This window comes from Ictalurus furcatus, chromosome 14 (genome assembly GCF_023375685.1).
Source record: "Ictalurus furcatus strain D&B chromosome 14, Billie_1.0, whole genome shotgun sequence".
Taxonomy (NCBI): domain Eukaryota; kingdom Metazoa; phylum Chordata; class Actinopteri; order Siluriformes; family Ictaluridae; genus Ictalurus; species Ictalurus furcatus.
In genome coordinates, this window is record NC_071268.1 from 15,971,341 (window position 1) to 15,995,869 (window position 24,529).

Consider the following 24,529-nt stretch of genomic DNA (forward strand, 5'->3'; position numbering starts at 1 on the left):
TACACCTTCTCAAATTCGATCATAGAGCAACTGCACACATACAGAGAAGCGTGCTAAGTGCCTTCCTCTGTATAGATGAGCTAACATGTCTACAACTGACTAGTATCACTGTTTGACAAGGGGGTGAAGAATCCCTTCCTAACCACCCAGAGAGCAGGGCCTGTTTACTTTCATGCTTTTTATGGTCTCCCAGCCATGGATTCCAGTCTCACAATAACAGAGCAAGTGCTTGTACTAAACCCCACTTGAGAGCTCTTTTTTTTTTTCTTTAAACATGGCCAGGAAAGGCTTTTTACAGGAAAAAGCCATGTGACTGACATTTAAACCAAGTAACCATAAAGCATTGCCTTTACTCACCCCTAACCTCTTCAATCAAAGCTATGAACCTTTTTCAATCCAGTGGCCCAAGTAAATCTTGCTCTGTCACTGTGTTTAAAGGTTTGATTGCCTGTTTGAGGCATTTGACTCGGTATGTGTATATACATGGAAGTATGAGGAGTCAGAGAAATTGCACCCTTCAAGAGTCTGACGCTCATGGCCAGGAAAGTGTGCAATAACTGTCAAATGCGCCATGGGGATGTCTAAACTAGTGATAATCTGCAACTGCCGTAAACACTTAGGCACATGTATTGGATAAAGTTTATAAAGTTTATTGGCTGTCATTCACCTCAGTTAATCTCATCAACCTTAATGAGGCTGCTGACCTTTAATTTACTATCAGATAAATTGAAAATTCATTTTGGAGAAGTAGGCTCACAATCCCAATGGTTTCTGCTTTTATTCTAAGTGGCTTCTGTGCAACAGAGGTAGTAACTGAACACCCATACATGCTTCTGCAGCACAACTTGGCTAGTTATTGCCAAAGCAGGTCTGAAAGGGCCGAGTGTCCCGGGGTCATGTGATTTCTTGGGAGGAGTGGGAATGAAAGAAGAGGTTTATTCAGTGGAGCTTTTATATTGCTGAAATCATTAATGAGGCATCTGGCTTTGTACACCTGAATTACCTGTGGTTGGAATGCTAATAAATGAGTAATCGGATACATATTCACATTGATTCACCAGTTTATTTGGTCAATCTTATGTAGTGTGTAGTAAACTGCCAGCTTGACCAGGTTGTCATTTTATTAGATATTTTAATAGAGGTGTAAATCTCTAGGGACCTCACAATTTGATGTGGTTAGATTTAGGATGCCATCATGTGATTACAAGCAGATTCTTTGTGTATCTCAAAAGGTTGAGTACTATCTTTTACCTGAGAAAGTACATATGGTTTACCTTTGCAGATTAAAGCTTTAAAGGTACATCAGTTGTCCTCTTCATCTCCAATTTCCTTTACCGAAAACGTGCCAGTAGGTAAATTGCCAATGCTAAATTGTCCATAGGTATGAATGTGTGTGTATGGTACCCTACAAGGGACTGGCGTACCATCCAGGCTTTATTCCCTCCACACACCCGGTGTTCCCAGGATTAGCTCTGGACCCTCTTTGACCAGGGTAAAGCACTTACTGAAAATAAACAATTGAGTATAACGAATATTATCATATCTAACATTACGTCGAATGTGTTACCATTACTGCCGTCCGTATAATTTATAATATTCTGGTATTCACATTTCAATTCAATCACAGTTCATTCAAACACAACATTCAGATTTATTATTGCAGCCCTGCCTTTTCTGTGACTGAATCTGTCAGCATTCTTTTGGGCCTGTAGTGCACTGGGTAACTTCTATCGCCATTTTGTAGTGAGCATATAGAGTGAATCAGAAGGCATTTGAAGGTCACCTGTATATTTGTATATCAAAACTTTTTCAGTGATTATGATCTGAATGCAGTGAACACCCTGGCTGTTAAAGTTTATTTTCTACCAGAAATGCCTGTGTTGTTTTAGGTAAAATGTTTATTTATGCACCTGTATAGAAATCAGATTATGGATTTTCATGCATTGATTCAAGAAAGAATTGCAATGTGTCTAAGAATCAATTAAATGCTTTCCATGCTGTGTTGATGGCGGTACAGCATTTATGCTTGTCCTTTTGGAGTTATTTTGACTCAGCTGGTTTAATGTACTGGATGAAGTTCAAGTAAGAAGGTGTGTTTCTACACTAATGCACTAATGTGTGTGTGTTTATATATAAAATTCAATATGTAATTCAAGGCCCCCATTTATCTCGTTCAATCATTTCATCCTGTATGAGGCCACTGACCTTCACTTCAATGGCAAAATGATTTAAATTGCAATTAGCAAAGAGATCAAAAGAAGGACATGATGTCTGTGTGAGAGAGAGAGAGCGAGAGCGAGAGAGAGAGAGTTTTGCTCTCCTAGAAAGTTTTGTTTGTCCATACTCAAGGTCAAGACATCAGGACATGACTACATATTCATCTTTGTGTTCCATCAGAGAGAGACAGCCACATTTAGTGGCATCTTCTTCATCCATCAATGTCTGAGGCACACACAGGCTCTAGAAATGCAGGGCATTTCAGACAGGGCTGTTGGGTCACACACAAGCTGCTGGAGTGTTGCAGTGTTTACTGAGGCGTCACACTGCCTCATGGCACGTCACCACACAGCACAAAGGCAAACAAACCCGAGTGACATTTAGCCCTCTGTTGTCTCCTGACAGTCACAGGTGGAGGAGTGGAATTAATGCAGCTGTCGCTCTATCCCAGCTGCACACACACAAATAAAAGTCTCATTAATACAGCCACACATGGATATAGAATGGATCGTTTTTCTCAGGCAGGGTTTGCATGATCATTTCTCTACCTACCACACATAATTCCAGTGTAATATAGAAAGTTTTAATGCCTTATTTAGATAATTGTGTGGTTTAGATCAGGATCAGGCGATCAGGACTTCACAGGTTTGCAATGAGAGGACAGGATGCATTTTTACTAAGTTGTTTTTGTTGCAGTTTGAGATGTGCAGTATCATTATTTGAGCATCAATCTGAGCAACAGAAATATTTCTACTTCTAGCTGTCTTTCAGTTCATACAGGATTTCACTGAGGGTTTTTTTTTGTGTGTGATTGTTGTGGCCAAAGATTCTTGATTTTTCTGCAGCTTTTTTCAAAATTTTTGCCATGCAGTTTGTGAATTTTTGGCCTTTTTTTTTTTTTTCAGAAAACTACTTGAATTGGTGAAATCGCAACTGCACAAGATAGTTTTGCACGGTCATTCGCCGTGATGTTTGTTGGTAAATGAGATCTTTTAGCTGTACTCATGTTCAACGCACAAGCTTTGCCTGAATGCACGTTGTGATGAGGTCACATGGTGAATCGTGATAATGTCACATCATACATCCTGGCCTAAAGCTGTTGAAAATCCACGGTAATTTAGAAAAATTGCGAGCTCCTTGATTTTACATTAATTTCTGCGAAACGCAAAACTCGCAAATTTGTGGAGGGACTGATCTTTAGTTGTTTTGTTTCCACACCCCCTCATATGTGTGAAGTGAATAATATGACTCCACATAGACACTTTGTTGATGAAGCTCTGCATTGTGGGAGAAATGCTGATGTAGATGTATGGACGGTATGATTGGGTCCAGTTACCCTGCACAAGTCCAGGAAGTGCAAAAAGCATTTTAAAACTGTGCCTTTAATTTTTTCCCCCAATTTTCTTGCCAATTTGGTCACATGGCAATTCCCACCTCCAAGCCAGCCTTCCCTTATCACACATCAGCAACCAGCCAGGGGGAGTGAAGGCTAACACGTGCTTCCTCCGAGACACGTGAAAGCATCTAAATGCATCTTTTCAAACTGATGTGTCATAGGGCAGATCAACACTCAGAGGAACATGCTATCTACCCACTTCCACATACATGAGCTCACTGACGCCCACAATCGGTTAGTGTCACTGTGATGTGATTAACAGGGGAGAGAGACTCCTCCCACACCGAGAGCACGGTCAATTGTGCTTCCTCTACCTAATGGTCACGGAACTTGTGAGCTCCTGATGGTAAGATAAACACTTTTCTGTTGCACCATTTGGGAGCCTCTTTTAATTATTTTTGACCAAAAAATTTATTCTTAAACAATCTTAACATCCTTATTATTGTGAGTACCTATGGTCAGTGTTAGATGATGTCCTATCGATACTTTCAGAAAATGTGATGCCGTGTATTGTAATATTAACATCTTGTTGTGGGGGGGCAGTGGTGGTTTGGCGGTTAAGGCTCTGGGTTACTGATCGGAAGATTGGGGGTTCAAGCCCCAGCACTGCCAAGCTGCCACTGTTGGGCCCTTGAGCAAGTCCCTTAACCCTCTCTGCTCCAGGGGCGCTGTATCATGGTTGACCCTGCGCTCTGACCCCAACTTCCTAATATGCTGGGGTATGCGAAGAAAAGAATTTCACTATGCTGTAATGTATACGTGACCAATAAAGACTCATTATCATTATTGCGTAGCTTTCATTTACAGTAGCCCTGACATTTTGGAGTTGATTTTACAGAGTGAATTTTCTGAGTGAATGCGTACAATGCCTCTTTAGGGACCGGTGCTAGACATCATTTTGCTCTGTGCCTCACACTAGGACATTTCACACATTCCTGTGGCCTTCACACACTGATGACATTGCGGTCTTGCAGAGATTATGGCAACTAGAAAAATAGGACCTCTGACTGCATCTCGTTCATCTTCAATGTCATGTCGTAATTGAAACCTTAAAATGATGTTCTGTTAATGACCATAACAGCTTTTGGTGGTTGTACATCGTGTTATTAATTAACATATCTCTTCCTGTTGTGTTGGATGACTCATTGTGATGGAGACTATGAATTATGCCTCACTATTGTCTCATTCATAAAAAATAAACAGCAGATCTGGTTTGTATGATGGCTCGAAGACGTGCGATTCACTCAGCTGTATTTAATTAAAGAGTACAGGGAGGGAGTTTAGGGAGATTTTGGTTGTGTGCTGAAAGGTACAGAGGTGATCACCGTCTTTATTGAAAACGCTTCATCAGCAATTATGTCTGTTTGCCCGAGAGCAAGTCTGTATTCTTAATAACCACGTCCTCACAATGTGTCTGTCTGTGTGTGTCTGTCTGTGTCTGTCTGTGTCTGTCTGTGTGTGTCTGTCTGTGTGTGTGTCTGTGTGTGTGTGTCTGTGTGTGTTCACACATTGCGGACAGTCGTAGTTACTTTTACTGCAAGAGACAGCAATAAATAAATGTGGAAATGGACATTTATTTAATGTGTTTTCAATCTTGTGATTTCATCAAATACATTTTTGCCTCGATTGGAGTCCAGAAGAGTACCACAAAACATAAATCATTCTAGAAATGATGCTGTAATCTTTATATAACGTGTTGTGGCACTTATAGTGGCATTGGGGTGGGAACTAGGGCTGCATGATATGGACTTTACCATTAGCATTCTGACTGTATGTTAATATAAACTGCTGAATATGGGTTGCGTCAGCCTGCATTGATTTGAATATAATGTAATATATATATATATATATATATATATATATATATTTTATTATATACCACTAGGGCTGGGCAATATGACAATATAATATCAATACTGTGATAAATTATATTACGGTAAGCTTTTCTGAGATATCTTTTTGTAATAAAAAAGACTGGAAGCAGCTGATTTGATGTAAATAATAATAATAATTGCACTTAATCTTTACAGTTTTTAAATGTTAATTTTATAGATGTTTTTTTTTTGGACTTTTCACTGTTATAAAAAAAAAATTAATAGAAAGTATAAAAAAAAGTCTAAATATTTTTGTAGACATTATATATATAAATCCTTAAATCATTTTTAGTTACTGTATTGTATTGGCATTTTGTGAGCAAACCTATATATCAGGATGCATATAGTCAGTCCATCCAGGATTTAAAATCAAACAAACTCCACAATAGTCAGAGGAGATTGCAATTTTTCTAAATTACCGCAGATTTGGGCCAAGGTGCGTCATGTGACGTCACCACAACGCACATTCAATCAAAGCCCTCTTGAATTCACGTTCGTCAAACACGGGTACAGCTAAAAGGTCTCATTTACCAACAAGCATCACCGTGAAAGACCGTGGAATTTCACCGATTTAAGTATTTTTCTGCAAAAAAGGCAAACAAAAAAATTGCAGATTTTTTGGGGAAAAAGCCACAGCAAAATCAAGCATTTTTAGCCTCAACAATCAGAAAAAAACTCTGAAATCCTGTATGGACTGAGATTGTGTGTCGTAGAAATGTCTTCAAGAATCATGAAATGATATTTTCGTCATATCTCTCACCTCACGCGCCAAAATGTATCAAAATATTTGAAGAAAACTGGAACATCTGGTAGCTCATGGTCATAATGTTCACAGAAAATAACTAAGCATTGTGGCGTTGGCGTTTTCTGCAGCTCCATTATCAGTATATTAGAGGACAGTATTTCTGTATGCGTAGTCATTAATATATTGCCTATTCCGGGAATGTAAAGACTGCACACAACAAATGAACAAAATAATAAACTCCTACTTGTTCACTTTCACTCAAAAGGACATTAAATGTATGACCGTGGCGTTGCCCTTGAGAGAGCAGCTGCTGAGATGAGATGTTGCACTTCAGCTTCTGGATGCATCCTCGTACTTCTACACATCTCCTCCCATACACACACACACACACACACACACACACGAGCGTACACACACACACATATGCCCTTCGCGTAGGGTGCGTGGAGCCAGCTGTAACATTTAATAATTTATGGAGGCTTCTAAAGACTTTTAGCCCACTCCTTCTTCTGGTCTGGTCTTTGTGGCAAAGCTGATATTTAAATATGAACTACAGAGAAGCACACTGCTAATGTATGCTTTGTTTTCTTTTTTAATTTACTATCTTGAGTGTTTGTACTCGTTTTTTTAAAACGCCATTAGTACGTTTAATTCATGCCGTTGGAGTCATGACCTTTACTCCACTCATCATGAGGTTTCAAGTGAACATGAAAGCCACCGACTTCACACAGAGATGAGCTTAGGGTTTCTTTCATTCTTTCTGACCTTAAGATGGCATGCTGAGTGAAAGCATAGAATTGTGCAGAAAACAATGCCTAATACTGCAATCCCTGAAGCATAGCCCCATAACCTAGTTTATACAAATCTAGCCTTTGTTTAAAAAACAAAAACAACAACAAAAAAAAAAACAACTGTTTTTTTGTACTATTTGTGCTATATATATATATATATGCTTGATGTATGCTGGGTTTGTAGCCCAGCTCATCTGTGTAAAAATTCACGTTTGCAGAGTTGGTTCAAGTGTGACTGGCGTCTAGAGCTTTAAGCCTGTGTGTAGCAAGAAAACCTCAGCTTTGCTTCTGCTGCTAATCTTCTATGCTTCTGTGCCCCCAAAAGCTATTTAACTGTTTCACCAAATCATGCACAGAAAATGACAACTCTCACGATACACAGCTTTTCTTCCAAGACCAAACAGTAAGAGCAGAGAAGCCTTAAAGGCTTTGTGGGTTTTGTGGGTGTGTTTGTGGGTTAAGGCTAATGCCTGGTCTTATGTTTCTTTCCAAATTAAAGCGCTGCTTTTATGTCGCCTTTTAAATGGACTTTTAATGGTTTGCTTTTCATAACACGTACAGTCAGAAAAGTTATTTCTCTCCCACCCCCCCCCCCCCCATCACCCGCAGTTCATGGGTTTGCACATCCTTATAATTACGATGTGCGCTACTCAATAACATGAGCAGGTTATTTTTCTCTATATAAAATTGAAGTCTTGATTTCACACAAGAATTCTTTCTAATGCGTTTCCTTGCCATTGCTCACTCATCAGGAGTCTAGATCTGGATGTTCATAAAGCTGCTTTGTAAAAACTGTTGCTGAAAGTGTGATCTAAATACATTAAAACTGGAAATCGAAATTGACAGCAATACTGATGCACATTAGGGCCAAAATGTCGAACTCTGCTGCAAAGAACTGTGATGAAGCAGGAAATGAAATGCTAATAATATTTAATCCAATTCTATTTCTCAAACAGGATTATAGTGTATTAGTGAAAATCCTTCCTTACTAATATGTTCCCAAATATGTTTAGTGAAATCAGTAGTGATGAGTAATAAATAAAACACAACATGGCATGCTGTTAAAAATGACAGCATTGTGGTGTGGTCTGCTGAAAGAAATTACTATTACCACCTCAAAGTTGATCATTTGCTAAATTTATTATTATTATTATTATTATTATTATTATTAGTTAAAGAATTGTATCTCTTTTTATCAGCCTCTATTTTTTTTCTTTTACTTGAAGTTAAAAGAAAATTTAGCTTGATGTGTCACAAAGCCCACCCAGAAGAATTATCCCATAATGTCTAATTTGGTTAGATATTTTTTTTTTACAGCTTTACCTCTAACTCATACAAAGCACTGACACTGGAGACTGCTTCCAAATATGCTAAATAAAATTCTCCTCACAGAAAACTTCACCACATCAAAATTGCAGGGTTTATTTTTTTTTATCTGTTAAATATCTGCCATGTAACAGGTCTAAGTTGTTATTAGAGAGCACATAAACCTCCTGTCAGAGCTGCTGTTATAGAAAATGAAACACCTTCAGAATCGAGCATTCATCAGTCTTCATTACGTGTTAGTCCTTAATAGATTAACCCTCATTAATAGAGCAGCCATGCTGTTAAGAGCAGCCATGTGTTACTTTTTAAAATGTTACTTTTTTATAAATAAGATATTCAGGAATTCCAGTTTATACAGATTTCTCAAACAGTTTGAGTCATGTTTCCATGAAGTATCAACATGATGCATAAAATCCAGCTGTTGGTGGTGCAGCCAGACTTTTGGATCTGACTGCACTGAATCTGGGACACACCATATGTGTGCAGTTTACGTTATGAGTTTGCATATTTTAACGATTACTTTGATTGATGTGCTGTGTAATCAGCAATTTATTGTATCTCCGGATACTGCTAATTAGGCATGAATATAAATTCAGTTTTAAATGTGTGACAATGTCGATTGTTAAAAGCGCTATATAAGTTGAATTGCAGCAGGCAGTGATGCTGATATAAGGCTGTGCGATGCTTGTTTTCCTTTTGACGTAAGGAATGATGTTTCCTTGTTCTCACTGCTAGTTTTCTTTTACTGCACTAAAACACGCGAGCCCCCGAGCTGCCTGTCACCTGCCATAACTCTCATTAGCACCAGCTAGCATGAAAGCTGCTGCCGTGGCACAGGGGGCGCGTGCTCCACACTACACCATACATTCTCTCTCACCTTCAGATTGCCTTTGGGCTTGTGAAACGTCCTGAGATGGCAGGCCCATTAAATGCAATATAATTGGAAAATTACATTCCTCTTCTGCTAGAAAAGAAGCTCATTTTCCTTCAGAGCCCAGCACAAAAGAAAAAGCCTGTTCAGGAGTCTCTGTATTGATCCAGCTCTCTCTTTTTTGTTCCATGACATTCAGAACAACAATGAGCCCCTTTCTCACTTTCTCTCACATTATTGTGGCTTTAATTATTAAATAATTCACCAACCTGAATCAATTCATTCTCGTTGCAGCTTTCAGATGAGCTTAGCTTTATGAACATTTCAGATTATTCATTCATTCATTCTGATTATTAAAAAAAAAAAAAAACGTGCATACCCCCGAGGCTGGCGGATTTTTCTTGAGCATCCACGACAGGGATTTTTAATAGTGTTTAGACAACCTCTTTTAAACACAACCGTGCATTTAAGACTGAAAAAAAATCTGGGATAGAAAATGCAAACTGGATAATATGTTGCAAGAGATCATTTCAAATTGAAGAGATAAAAAAAAGGCTAATATGATGATATATGTGATGAAACGATGTCAAACATTGATATAAATGCAAATTTGGTTTTATTTTAACAATATGGCTTCCACCTTATTATTCAGAAGATTATAAAATAGCACTTGATCCAGGACATCCTATTATTTTGCATTTTATAATTTTTTTTATTATGCATGCTGATAGTTAATTAGTTATTTTGCAACAAGCTAGCTGGTTAATCTTATTATTATTATTATTATTGTTGTTATTATTGTTATTGACTCTAATGTTGACGATTACCTTATCAAAAAAAATGATTAGTCCGTCCATCCAGCTTACCCTACACAGGGTCATTTGGAGCCTGTAGCCTGTCCCAGGGGGACACCCAGGATGGGGTGTCAAATAGGGCCGTCAAAAGTATCAGTACTTCGGTACCAAGTCAGAACTAAAAAGAAAAAAAGTTGACGGTACCAGATTTTCAGAAGTACCAGTAGTACTGGGTCAACCCGGTACTGACACGCTGCCCGACAGGTGGTCACTCGGAAACTTTTGATGGGTGCACTGTGCAACAAGAAGACATTGGAGCCAAAGCAGCAGCAGCAGCTCCGCTGGTTACCATGGCTGCGTCCGAAACCGCATACTTACCTACTATATAGTAGGCGAAATACATGTATTTCTCTCAGACGCTCGTTTTCCACTTTCGGTGCTGTTACCGTTAAGTGTGTAAAAAAAGTGTGCCACTGAAATTGATGTGCGGATAGATTAACCATGCTTTCAGGAGGAGCGCTGCCTAACTGCAGTATTTATTCAAGCAGGTGAGTTTAAAATGATGGTAGCGGTTGTATTATGAATGTTGTAGAATAGTTTAATTCGAGTGTATTATTGCAATACTTGAAGTATACAGAATGGCATTTTTAAAAATACATTTTATATCGATATTTAAACTTATTAATAAAATAGTGTGTTGTTCAATTAGCATGTTTTTGTGTTGTGAATTTTACTGGTATTGGTACCGACTACTGAAATTTTGGTACCATGATAACCCTTGTCAACCCATCGCAGGGCATAATCACACACAACGGACAATTTGGACATTCCAATCAGCCTACAGCGCATGTCTTTGGAATGGGGAAGGAAACCGGAGTACCCGGAAGATACCCCCGAAACACAGGGAGAACATGCAAACTCCATGCACACAAGGAGGCGGGATTCGAACCCCCGACCCCGGAGGTGTGAGGCAAACGTACCAACCACTGAGCTACCGTGAACAGTGCTAATTCACAGAAGCTTCACAGAAGCTTCACAGAATAAGCAGTCCTCTTACGTGCCATTTTAGAAACCTGCATTCAGCCACTGAGCAATTACCAATGCTTGTTTTATGCCAGAGGCTGTGTAGTGAAACAGGCAAAAATAGAACAGTTCTGTTACGTTTTAATTTATGGCGAGTCAAACAAATGCTGCAAGAGAGTGTGTTTGGTATATGCTTCTAGCTCGCATTGACGTGAAGCATGAAATCATGCTTCAGGCACCTTGGCCACGTTCTGCACTGCATGCTGTGCACAGCAGATGGTTTAAAACGCTACATTAATATTAACATCACATTCGTACAATAGAGTAAAACACTTCAGAGCAACACAAGTCAACTTCAACCTGTTCCATGTTTGTATCATGGTCAACATTACTGTACCGTAGGTGGGTGGAAACGCTAAACAGTAAAAGGGTTACAGAACCTCTTGGATAGCAAGGAGAATTGAGATTTTCAGATTTCAGCTGAATCTCTTTGCCTCCATTTGATCCCATATACTGTACAATCCCAGGGCACTATTGTGAATATGCCAAGATGCTAACAGTGAAGATTTGAGAGTTTAGCACTGTACCTTATTTACCTCATCTAATTCAGCTCACCAGCTCATTACCAAGGCTTTTATAGGCTGTGGTGTGTAAGAAGAGGATACACACAAATCCCTGTAGGACTGTGGACTGTGACACTCCTGTGCTGAATAAACACCACACTGAAAAGAGCATTTGCTGTCCGTTTATTAGACCATGAAGTTTAAAATCACAGGGATCATAAATCTGTGATTGATTTCTAGTAAGGTTAATCTTGGACTCGTGGTCACATAATCTTGATTAGGCCCTCTTGTGCCATTTTGTACCTGCTTTACTGATGTTGCAGGCTAGAGCTCTCGGACCGAAGGATATCTGTGCTTCATACAATTTTAGTTCAGAACCACAACTCTCAGATGAGTCCGATCCGTCCATCCATCCATCCATCTATCTTCTATACCGCTTATCCTTTTCAGGGTCACGGGGAAACTGGAGCCTATCCCAGGGAGCATCGGGCACAAGGCGGGGTACACTCCGGACAGGGTGCCAATCCATCGCAAGGCACAATCACATACACATTCGCACACCCATTCATACAATACAGACACTTTGGACATGCCAATCAGCCTACCACGCATGTCTTTGAACTGGGGGGAAACCGGAGTACCCGGAGGAAACCCCCACAGCACGGGGAGAACATGCAAACTCTGCACACATAGAGCCGCGGGAATCAAACCTTCAACCCTGGCGGTGTGAGGCGAACGTGCCTCACACCACTAAGCCACCGTGCGCCCATGAGTCTGATCAACAAATGTTATTATTTATAGGGGTACAAAGGTGCTTGGAAGGTGCTTGTACCTTGCAGATTGCTGCTTGCACCAATATTTCTACAGTATCTTGTTTTTTTTCACTTTAATCTGCTAATTGTTTATTATAACACTTGTGTGCTGTATAAAGCAAACATTTTTGATATTTTACATTACGCTCTCGTGAGGTTCTCGGATGCAGACTTTACAGTTGCCTCTTATGACCAATTAGTCGTCTCTGTTGTTTAGCCTTGGGCTTTTTTCCTTCCACTCTCCCCTACTAAACTTCACCAGCTCTGTGAGCTTGAAGGATGCTGTGCCTGAACAGTTCTTCTCAGATCCTGTTACAGAATCTCAATAGGATTCAGTTCCTAGCTTTGGATTAGCCATTTCAGGTCACAGAGCTTCTATTAGTAATTCATACTTTACTGGTTCTACTTGTTTAGGATTTCAATAAAAATTTTAGTTGTATAGACTTTTTAACAATAGACATTGTCACGAAGCAGCCTTATAGAAATCCTGATGCAGATTTAGATCCTTAATGAGCAAGCCAGAGGTGATGGTGGCAAGGAAAACTCCCTGAGAGGCAAACTCGAAGACAGGCAGCTTTGTTCTTTTTTTACTTGTCATGGCTAATAATGTGATATTTCTATTCAGGGCTTTTATTATTTATTTATTTTATTTATTTTTTTTTATGGCATTTGGCAGACACCCTTATCCAGAGCAACTTACATATATCTCATTTATACAACTGAGCAGTTGATGGTTAAGGGCACTTGCTCAAGGGGAGAACAGTTGTGACTTGGTGGTCAGAAGTCCAACGCCTTAACCACTGAGCTACCACCATTATTCTGGTCAGTTCATGAGACATGTTGATTTTTCAGTCCCAGTCTTTTATACAGTTATTCAGTAACTTGCACACAGTTTTTAACAAGCATGCTCACTGATACTGCCCTGCGAGCTCAGGTCGACCATCTTCCTGTGGTTTTCACACTTGGGCACGTTTGCTGTGGTCCAAATCCAAGTGCGATTGTTCCAGACACCCCCTGCAGTATTGGTCTGGTTTCAGACTCACTTGATTCTAAAGAACCCCGGTGCATTTGTGTTCATCTTACGTCATCACAAACACACATGGAGCACACAAAGCGACTCACCATTAAAAAAAAAAAAACATTTATTGGTGCAGCAGATATTATGCGCATCAGTGGACCACTTCTGTGTCCCACAAAATCCCCAGCCACTCATGGTACACGTGTTGTGTAAACGAATGATGTCGTCATCACGTAAAAACACATGCGCAGGTTACTTTACTTCTTGAACAAGTGGGGACCCGAGTACAAGTTGCGTTCACATTCATGGGAATCACGGCTCAGTTCCAGTGCAACTGAACTCAAACCACCTCCTACAGGTAGTCTTGGGTTCAGTACTGCTGTGCGCTTTCCCGGTTCAAATGACAGCTTTCACATTATGTATTTTTCTTGTAAACCTTGTTCTGTTTTGGACTAAACTGCCAGTGTCACACTGCCCCCTTAAAGCAGGGGTGTCCAGCCTTATCAATCCAATCAAGCAGGAGCCACACCTGGTTCTGCTTGTTTAATCAATTGATCTTAGCTTTCAGTAGACTCGGGTGTGGCTTCTGCTTGGTTGGAATGAAAACCTGCACCCACACCGACCCTTTCCGGATAAGATTGGACACCCGTGTATTAAAGATTCCGTTTAAATGCTGTAATATCTTAAACTAACTTAAAGCACATGCCAGAAACCACCATTCCATGACACCTCTGATTGCTTAATACTAAGGAGGTTACTCTTTTTGGTATCTGTATTGAGGAGTACCAAAAAACATGTACATTCAGTCTGAAAAAATCGTATTGAATCATTCAAAATGGCAATAGTTTAAGAGAGAGAGCGAGAGAGAGAAATTATGCATCAAATCTTCCTTTGCATTTGCCATTTATTACAAATATAGGCAATTTTATTTACCTATACTGTCTCTCGTAAGGCTTATATATTAATGCTACTTGTTTAACATTTGTTTATTACTTTTTCTAGCCACTAGACTTCAGTCTCAGATGTCACACTGCATGTCTGGTATTTAAAAGAAATGTCTCACTTGCTATGACTGAGGATAGAATGCACACAGATATTTACAGCACCATCTCCTAAATTTGTCACTTGTCACACGTGTCATCTCCTCTCTCTTTGAAGGTGGTGTAAGTAAGCATCGCTTCTCCATTAATTTGTCTGTGTGGGAGCATATGTTAGCACTGCTGTAGAAATGTATGTGTGTGTTCTTGTACTATGCACAGTAGTAGAAGCAGGAGACTAATATCAATGCGTGGCAGGGTGCAGGTGTGCTGGTGTGTCTGTGTTGGCTCTCCACAGGCTTTGGGCTAAGTAGCCAGGAAGCAGATAAGAGTTTCCCTGTATAATTGGCACAGCACCCATCATTCCATGCCACTGGCGCCCGATCCTGCTCCTGGCTCATTTTATTGCCATCCCTCGTATTAAATTACTGTTAACACACTGACAGGACTCACAGACAGGGTTGAGCGGAGCACCACGAGACATTCGATTCTCGTCATAGATCCGACGGCCTACGTTTGGGGGGACATGAGCCGGCTGAAACATTTTTGTGTCTGTGCTACCCCAAGCACCATGTTGGAAAAGCCAGAACCCGTCAGTGTGCCAGGCATATCAAGTAGGCGAGGGGAGATTTGAGATCTGCGACAAGCAAGATTCTCAATCATTTACAATTATATTTATACTTAGAGTGAGGAATGCACCAAGATTTCAGCCATAAATGAGCCCAAAGCAAATTTTAAAAAGAACGAAAAAGCTCGTCACTGGTATAATTAAATACAACATATGAAAATGCACTTTCCATCATCAGCTTTAATAAGAAGGTGAAATAGTGGACTCAAATAGCACACTGGATTCCATACATGTTCTTGTTTGTACATAATGTGCATCATGTAAATACACTATGTGCCTGACTATCTAGTACCAGGACGTTAGTAGTGTAGTAAAGTTAAAGTCAAATGTTTATATACTGCAGATTAATAAGCATCTCCTTACAGAAAGGGTCACCAGACTATGTGTGGTGTCTACTATACAAGTGACCTGTGATTTGAATTCCAGCTACACAATTGTAATAGCTGCTGTTATTAATCAACACCTTCGGCCCAGTCAGATTTGACGGTTCAACAGTGCTGTAGTATAAAATGCAATGTTTAATTGCCACAATATTTTTCTTGACACATCATTATCAATTCCTTTGTTAATTCTATGAAGCTTACATGACACATGCTGAATCTGTCACTAGCTGTGTTTGTCAGCTCTTATCTAACAGCAAACACTTTTTGTTTTTTTATTTGTTTTTTCTTTATATCGAAACTGGAAAATGAGTGAGTAAGTAAATGTCACAGACACAGCAGGCTAGAGCTTGTGTAACACTTGAAGGCTGTCTAGACTATGCTTTGGTGTCTTTTCAGACAGATGCTCAAGATTGAGAACAAACATTATATTTAATTGCAATGTTAATATCACAAAGTGCGATAAATATGCAGAGTAGACAGTTGTTGATCATTTCACATAATGTTCCTGCGATCAAAGTTTTTTAAAGTCAGCTATTAATGACCGATTTTAGCCCTGATTTCCCTCTTGCGGACTCATTTTGGAGATTTGCAACAGCACCGTCCATCTCGGGTAGTTAAGGGACACGTCTACGAGCTGTTGCAGGTGCTCGTATTTTCAAGCTTATTTAATATTTTTGACAGTGAATCTTGTAGTGTAAGCATCCTACGACAAGTAGCAAGAACAGTGGTGAGCAAAAGCAAATGAGGGTCAGAAAGGAAACTCTCACAAGAGGAGGCCAGAAAAAATTAAGATTGTGCCATTCTGGCACAAATCTCACGTATGGGTGGGCTTAACAGCGATTTACTCTCATTGGCTAGTAAGATTTGGATCAACAGCTCGAGTGTCCAGCTGAGGAGGAGGAGGATGAGGAGGATACCGCTCCTGAGACCGGTAGTCGTAATAGACTACCCAAACCTCAAATGTTAATTACGAGCTAATATACTAAGTAAGTAAGTCATTTCCACTACAAAATACAAACACTATTACTATACAGAGAACCATATCCAGAACGCTTTCCAAAATTCACAACTCTGAAGTCTCTACTTCCAGGTCAGGGAGCAAATCTCTCTAGCCAATGAGAGTAAATCGCCATTAAACCCGCCCACATGTGAAATTTGTGCTAGAATGGCAAACGTAACCTTGCAGAGCGTAAGCAAAAACTTTGACAGATGTAAACGAAAACTCCAGCAGAGCATTTATAAACCATGATTAGTGAAAACGAAGCTTAGAAAACTGTTAACAAAGAATGCTGTTTATTTGAAGACCATGTTAACTGAGTGCACTGTTTTCACTTTCAGAGTGTTTTTCTTTCTCGTTGTATATTTTTTGTTTGTTTCTTGAAAAGTTGCATTCAATACTTTGGGCACAAATTTGATTCCATAGAAATGCAGGGTGAGGGCAAAATGTAAGTGCAATAAAATTGTTTCTGTAAGAAATTATTTGGCATGTCATACCCAAATGGTTATTAGGAGTAGCAAAAAAAAAAAGAATAAACACATGATTCCTGATAGCGAACATTATAGAAATAGCTGTTTCGTTGCATACCTGCAGTTCTCATTGCAGAAAAGACAGCCCTTGCTGCCCTAACCAAGAATTCCATCTTTCCTCCACATCTTTTCCTTTTTTCTTATTTCCGTACAAGTTGAGAAATGTGCAGAAGTGCCGAAATAACAACCATGGCCATAGTCACGACAGACCGCTCTCGTGTTTATTTTCATGAGAAAATGGGATTTGGGGATCCAGCACACTTCATTTGTGCACATCCACAAAGCAAAAGGTCACGATTTATAGAGGTCATGTAGTGTGAGCAGTATAATGATTGAGATTTTGAAAGTAGTGTACTGTGGCATCCACTTGGCACAAAAGCCACCATGTATTGTCATGGAATAGTGTTGCAGCAACCTTCAGTAACAGTAGAGGAAGCAGCTGAGTCCTGCTCTCATCCTGCTGTTCAGATCCCAGCTGTGTCAGCTTCAGCTCTGCCAGGCCATCTGAGGTGCTGATAGCGATGCTCACACATACTTCCTTTCATCCTCATGCATTGATGAAAAGGAAAGTAGTGGAGCATGATGTGAAATGGAGCCTTTTTGGTCGTGTGGGTTAGGGGATGTTTGAGATTAGAGGGTCCTCAATGACTGTGTCATCGAGTCCTTCCAGCATAATGGTGCTGGCTTAAAGTGGAGTACAGGGAACGCACAGACACACACAAGGAAACAGAACAGAAGCCCATTTTCTGTCACCATTATTTTGTGCTGTCTTACTGAAAGTGATGAAAAAGCTTTACAGACGTGCTGACAGAATGAGAGAGAGAGAGCGAGAGAGTGAGTTTGATGTGAAGAAAGAAAGAGTGCCGAAAGAAAGGCTTTACCTGAAGGAAGGATTACTGTGAAAGGCTTTAGACAGAGACTTACATTTCTGTATTGTCAGTGTGTTTGTGTCGCAGTGCTTTTCCGAGTTTCAAGTTCTTATTGTAGTTTGTGTGTGAGCGTGTATGCATCAGTAGACATATGGGCTGCAGATGCTTTCAGAGCTATTGTCATTTGTTCTTGTAGTGTAGCTGGATGCAGTTTGTTACAGAAACAGTCACGTCATAAACTTCAGTCAGATATCTACATTTTTCAAAGTGAACTTTCTTGTTATTATACAATCCCGATTCCACAAAAGTTGGGACAGTATGGAAAAATGCTAATAAAACGAAGAGGAGTGATTTGTAAATGTCAACAATCTCCTTGAGGTTTACGTTCCCTCACACAGTCTGCAATCAATTAACAACCGACGATTAGTAGTGCCTACTCACGTGGCTCAAGGTCCCTTTCCAGAACCTTCACGCTAACTGTCCCTCAGTGGTGGAATGAACTTCCAACCTCAATCCGGACCACAGAATCTGTCATTATCTTCAAAAAACAGCTAAAGACCCACCTCTTCCTTGAGCATTTAAATAACCCCTAAAATTCCAACCCCACATTATTAGCACACACACAGAAAAACCACATACTCTGGCTCTCACACCTCTCCTCTGCGCACTTTGCTTTTCTAGAACTCAATTAGAAATCATATATGGTAGCGCTACTTGTATTGTTCTCCACTTGATACAAGGCTTTGCTTGTATTTCCTCATTTGTAAGTCTCTTTGGATAAAAGCGTCTGCTAAATGAATAAATAAATAAATGTAAATGTACTTTGAACTGCATAGTTTTTTGAAGGTAGACATTTATTTTGAAATACAGCACGTTCTAAAAAAGTTGGGACAGGGGTAGTTTAGGACTAATAGCGCTGTGACAAGTTGGAATAAGAAGGTGATGTGAAACAGGTGAGATCACAGTATATAAGGAGCCTCCAAGAAAGGCCTAGTCCTTCAAGAGCAAGGATGGGTCGAGGCTCTCCAATCCGCCAACAGATGCGTCAGCAAGTAATCCAACACTTTGAGAACAACATTCCCCAAAGACAAATGGGTAGGATTTTGGGCATTTCACCTTCTACAGTGGACATTATAATTAAAAGATTCAAGGAATCCGGTCAATTCTCGGTGTGTAAAGGGCAAGGCCGAAAACCACTTCTGAATGTACGTGATCTCCGATCCCTCAGACGTCACTGTCTTAAAAACCATCATGAGTCTGTAATGGATATCCTGACATGGGCTCGGGAATACTTTGGTAAACACCATTCGCCGCTACATCCACAGATGCAAGTTAAGGCTTTACTTTGCAAAGCTGAAGCCATACATCAGCACTGTCCAGAAGCTCCGCCGACTTCTCTGGGCTCGTCTCATTTGAGATGGACAGTAGCACAGTGGAATCCTGTTTTGTGGTCAGACAAGTCAACATTTCAAATAGATTTTGGACAAAACAGCCGTCGTGTTCTCCGGGCCAAAGAGGAAAAGGAACATTCAAGGTGTTGTCAGTGTCAGGTCCAAAAGCCAGCATCTGTCATGGTATGGGGGTGTGTCAGTGCCCATGGCATGGGTAACTTGCACATCTGTGAGGGCACCATTAATGCAGAAAGATATGTACACATTTTGGAGCAAAATTCAGAGCAGGACAACACCAAACCACATTCTGCCCAGATTACAAGCGCATGGTTGCGTAAGTTTCACATTCCAGTACGTGATGGAGTTGAGGACAATTGCAAGTGCCATAAAAGACTTTATTTACGAGCGACAGACAGACAAATCCAAATCATTAGACAGAAGCGTGGACAAAACATGCAATGGGTCAGGCGATCAGCAAACAGACATAAATAGGGCAAGGCTTGAATCAAAGTCGGGAAACGAGAAACGAGGTCAATAAACATGAAACAAAACGAGACGAGAACAAAGAACAACCGCTTGGTAAAGATTTAAACTCGATATTACGCAAAGACCTAGTATTGAACAGTCTCTTATATACTGTGGTGTGTGTGTGTGTGTGTGACATTGGAAACAGGTGTGTGTGACTAGAATTCTGGAGAACGTGTGTGTGTGTGTGGGAAGTGTAGTCCATGGCGGCCATGTTTGTAGGCCGCAGTGCAGGATGGGAAATGTAGTCACTGGTTTGCTGTGACATGACAGTAAGCAGAGAGTGCGGGTGCTAGCATGACCTGCCTGCAGTCCCGACCTGTCTCAGATTGAGAATGTGAGGCGCATTATGAATTGCAAAATAAGGCAACGAAGGCCCTGTACAGTTTTTCAGCTGAAGAAATGCATAATGCAAAATTCTGCTTGCTAAACTTAACCAACTGGTGTCTTCAGTTCCCAAACGCTTAACAAGTGTTATTAAAAGAATAGGTGATGTTACATAGCGGTAAACAGTCGACTGTCCCAACTTTTCTGGAGTGTGTTGCAGTCATCAGATTTGAAATGAATGTATATTTTCAAAAATTAATTAAATTCACAAAGTAAAACATCAAATAATGTGTTAATAATGTGTTCTCAATATAGTACAGGGTGAATTGCATTTTCATGACTCGCTTTGGTTTTTTTTTTTTTTTTTTTTGCATTTTCCATACTGTCCCAGCTTTTTTGGAATTAGGGTTGTATGATAATATTGTATAGGAATTTATGATGTCTTTATGATGGATATGCTAATTTCAGAATTACAGGGACCACAGAGCTGATCTCACATCAGACTGAATGACCTTGTGGCTGGTTTATGCTCCATTTCCAACAGGCTTCCAGACTTTCCTGACAAAGCCGAAGTGTTTGAATATAATGGGCACCGTCAATGTAACGTTAGGCCAATAGTGACATATGAAGGGTGGGGATGGAAACTGGCAAAGGACAACCTTCTCTTACAGGCAATGTAAGACAGGAACGGTTCCACAAGTAGTGAAATTATAGGGAAAACCTGCGGTGTTCGTGTGGATTGGTTAGGGGGGTATCCTATCAAGTGGAAGCACAACGTTACAGTAACTCACACTTGCGAGAAAAATGCTGCAACTGTGAAATATTAACATATCACTTGTGAAAACTGCATATTATTTTCTCACAAGCTTCCATGTAACATCAATCTTAGATATTTTTCAAAATGTGACTCAATATTTTAAAACTGCAACAGTTCCAAGATAGTGCAGTTCTATACCATCTTCCTCAGTGAAGGTCACTGTGTAGACATCCTCATCACTGTTGATGCACTGGCTTCATTAAACAGACAACAAAACAGGCTTTCATCTGTTTACCATCTCATCTACCCTTGAATGATGGGTACCCAGAATCCCCCTAGTGTTCTGAAACACCATGAACATTCCAGGCACTTCTACAAGCACCTCTGATGCAACCTTTCAAGTCCCTGTGAAGTGCCTTGAAATGTGCAGCGTTAATCCATGTGTAGACATCATTTCCACTGAACCAGGAAGGCAGGGCAGGACATATTGAGCGGCTCCTCCTCCTTTTCAAATCACCAATAGCATTTAGCTTACTTTACAGCCTGGGTTAAGCCGTACTTGACAGTTAGTACCATGTATTTTTAGAATTTTGGGAGCGGGACACCAGATTCTAGAGCGCATTTGATTGGACAGAGAAAGAGAAGCTAAACAGAAGCTGAAGTGCAAATTGATGTCATCAGAGTGTTGATCCATATTGGTTGTAGAGAGAGAATTTAAATTTTGAATGTATATATCTTCTAAATGTGACTTTTTGTAATTGTTTTCAGTTTTGGTTTCAGGGGGACTTTAAAGGCTTACAATGAAACCGTTGCAGGGATTTGTCCAGAACATTCATAGGCATAGCTTCACTTTTTTTTCAGTGCAACTCACCGATTACTAACCTTTCATTTAATGCAGGTCTGTCTTTTGCATGCTCGTATGTTTACGTGTGCTGCAATTGGAGTGTCATGAGATGACTCCGAGGGCTGTGAGCTATGAATTAAAACGGATCATTACAGAAATAGTTAGGGAAGACTACACATAAAAGAGCTTGCGCCTCACTTTAGTCCCTTATGTCATTCTCCACATTTATTGCACATGGCATAAGAAAGTCTTGCATCAGCTCCTGTGGGGCAGGAGAGGACGCCGGTGCAGAGTTCAGGACTAGGAGGCAGGGTAGAGATAAATGATGAGTATAAATGAGGACTTTGCCCCTGTTCTGTCTGTTCAAGTAAAATTTTATTAAGTCCTGATTTACACAGTAGCTGAGTTTCTGTTGTTATAACTAGCTTCTTTTGCATGTTCTGTACTCATAGGATGATTGCTTCAAGCCTTGTAATATTCTACAATAATAAAATGTTATTTGTAATCCTAAGAACTGAGTATGAAGAGCGGCATTTCCCCCACCAATAAAACACACTAATATATCATTTCTGTTTTACACACTGCTGTTATATTTCTTTTTGGAAATGTAGAGGTAATGCACATTATCTCTTATTTGACACCAGTTTCACACGAGAACCTCATACTGTTTCAGACATTCTAATATTTTTGGGATTACAAAAAAGCAATTTATAAAAGCTATAGGAAATGTGCAAATGCTTTACAAATAGCAAGTGCAATACTTGTTCTGTAATTAAACACTTTTCCCACGCCATGATATATTACATACAGTGCTCAGCATAAATGAGTACACCCCAACAGATGTCTCAGAAAATCATCTGTCTCGCTTTAGAATTAATACTTCCTATGGGATCCTATGCAATAAAATATTACAGCAACTCTGGTTTATTGGTTGTGAATGAGATTTGTCGGTACAAAAAAACAAAACTGTTTTTTAAGAAAGTGATTTAAGACCATGGTGCAAAAATGAGTACACCCCAATGAAGGTTTTAGAAATGAAACTTGGTAAAATTCAACAGCAGACAAGTCTAATCAATCATCACACAGGTGGCTGCAAGATAACTGACAATTAAGGGTGGTATTTAACCTATAAAATCTCCTCCCATTCAATGCTGGCAATGCATGGTACCCACAGTAAAGCATGGTACCCACAGTAAAGCATGGCGGTGGCAGTGGTGTTCTGTGTGGTTGTATGAGTGCTGCAGGTGTAGGGGAATTGCACTTCATTGATGGCATCATGAATGCACAGACGTACTGCAAAATACTGAAGATGCTACCATCTCTCCACACCCTGGGTCGCCGTGCAACATTTTTCAACACGATAATGACCCAAAACATTCATCTAAGGCCATTGCTGCATTTCTGAGAAAGAACAGAGTGAAAGTGATTCAGTGGAAAAGTATGTCACCCGACCTGAACCCAATAGAAACCTACGGGGAGTTCTGAAAAGACAGGTCGAGCATCATTCTCCGTCCAGCATTCCAGGCTCTGAAAGGGCTCATTCTCCAAGAATGGAGAAAGATAGACGTGGCAGTGTGTCACCAACGTGTTCATTCCATGTCCGGAAGAGTTGGTGCTGTTCTTAAAAATCATGGAGGCCATACAAAATATTAGATTTGGTAGAATTTGTTGTAGGGTGTAGTCAATTTTGCAACACCTCATTTGCATAAAATTTATTATTTTCTTATCCTAATGATGTTGGTGACAAACCTTTTATGTTCTTTATAAAAACAAATGTTTAATAAAACTCAGTTTTGTAAGAATTCAGCTATTTGTTCTGGTTTTCACTGAGAAAGAGATAGAAATGTTAATTTTCAAAGGGGGTGTACTCATTTTACGCTGTATATGTATATATCACATATTCTAATATAAATAAGTATTAAATCATTTTTAAACAAACTTTAAAATGTTTTAATTTAATTGAACCCAGTACACTTTTCATTGTGTAATGTCATTTTACAATACACAGTCCAAAAACCATTATTATTCAACACATCTCCTGTATCATACTTCGGTATTTTGCCAATCTGTTTGCCGTTATTCAGTTTCTCCCATCTTTGCAATGCCTGAACAGAGTCATGTGAGCAAATGTGTCCCAAGTTCCTTCACTAATTCACATTAGTCTTCATGCTCCACCAGGCACATTAGTGTCAATTCATCAGGCTACAGGCTGGCCTCTCGCTCAGCCCCCAGTGGAATGAGTGTCAATATTGTGCTGCCAGTTGGCTCATTTTAGGGTGCTACCTTGTTAGCCCATGTTTGAGCTTCTTCACCTGAGGCGGTCAGTCTTTATAACACTGCTGCCCATCAACACCCAATTGATTTTTATCTGAACTGTAAAGTACCTGATCAAACACACACACTCACCTACAGGTCAGAAGATGATCATCTGGAGTGTGCTGATGCAATCTCATATTTTGCAGATCAGCTTTTGCACAGTCATATGCTTCTGTTTAGGACTTATCATATATATGTATGATTTTTATAGGGTGGCATAATGGTGCACTGCGATGCATTGCCGCCTCACAGCTCCAGGATCCTTGGTTAGATCGTGAGTTCAGGTAACTGTCTGTAACACACAGTAGTTGAATTGGCTATGCTAAATTTCTCTTAAGTCTGAAGGTGTGTGTGTGTGTGTGTGTGCGCGTGCAAGGGGCTCTGCAATGTACTGGTGTCCCATTCAGGGTGTACTCCTGACTTAATCCCAGGGTTCCCAGGATAGGCTCTCGATCCACTACGATTCTCTCCCGGATAAAGTGGTTGCTGAAGATG

The 24,529-nt window shown here is 40.0% G+C and overlaps 1 protein-coding gene across 2 annotated transcripts in view; it reads left to right on the forward strand.

Annotated features, from left to right (window-relative positions):
• The window catches only part of ldlrad3 (low density lipoprotein receptor class A domain containing 3), a 94,301-nt gene that overhangs the window by 10,056 nt on the left and 59,716 nt on the right, over positions 1–24,529 (forward strand). The gene's annotated exons all lie outside the window — the stretch shown is intronic.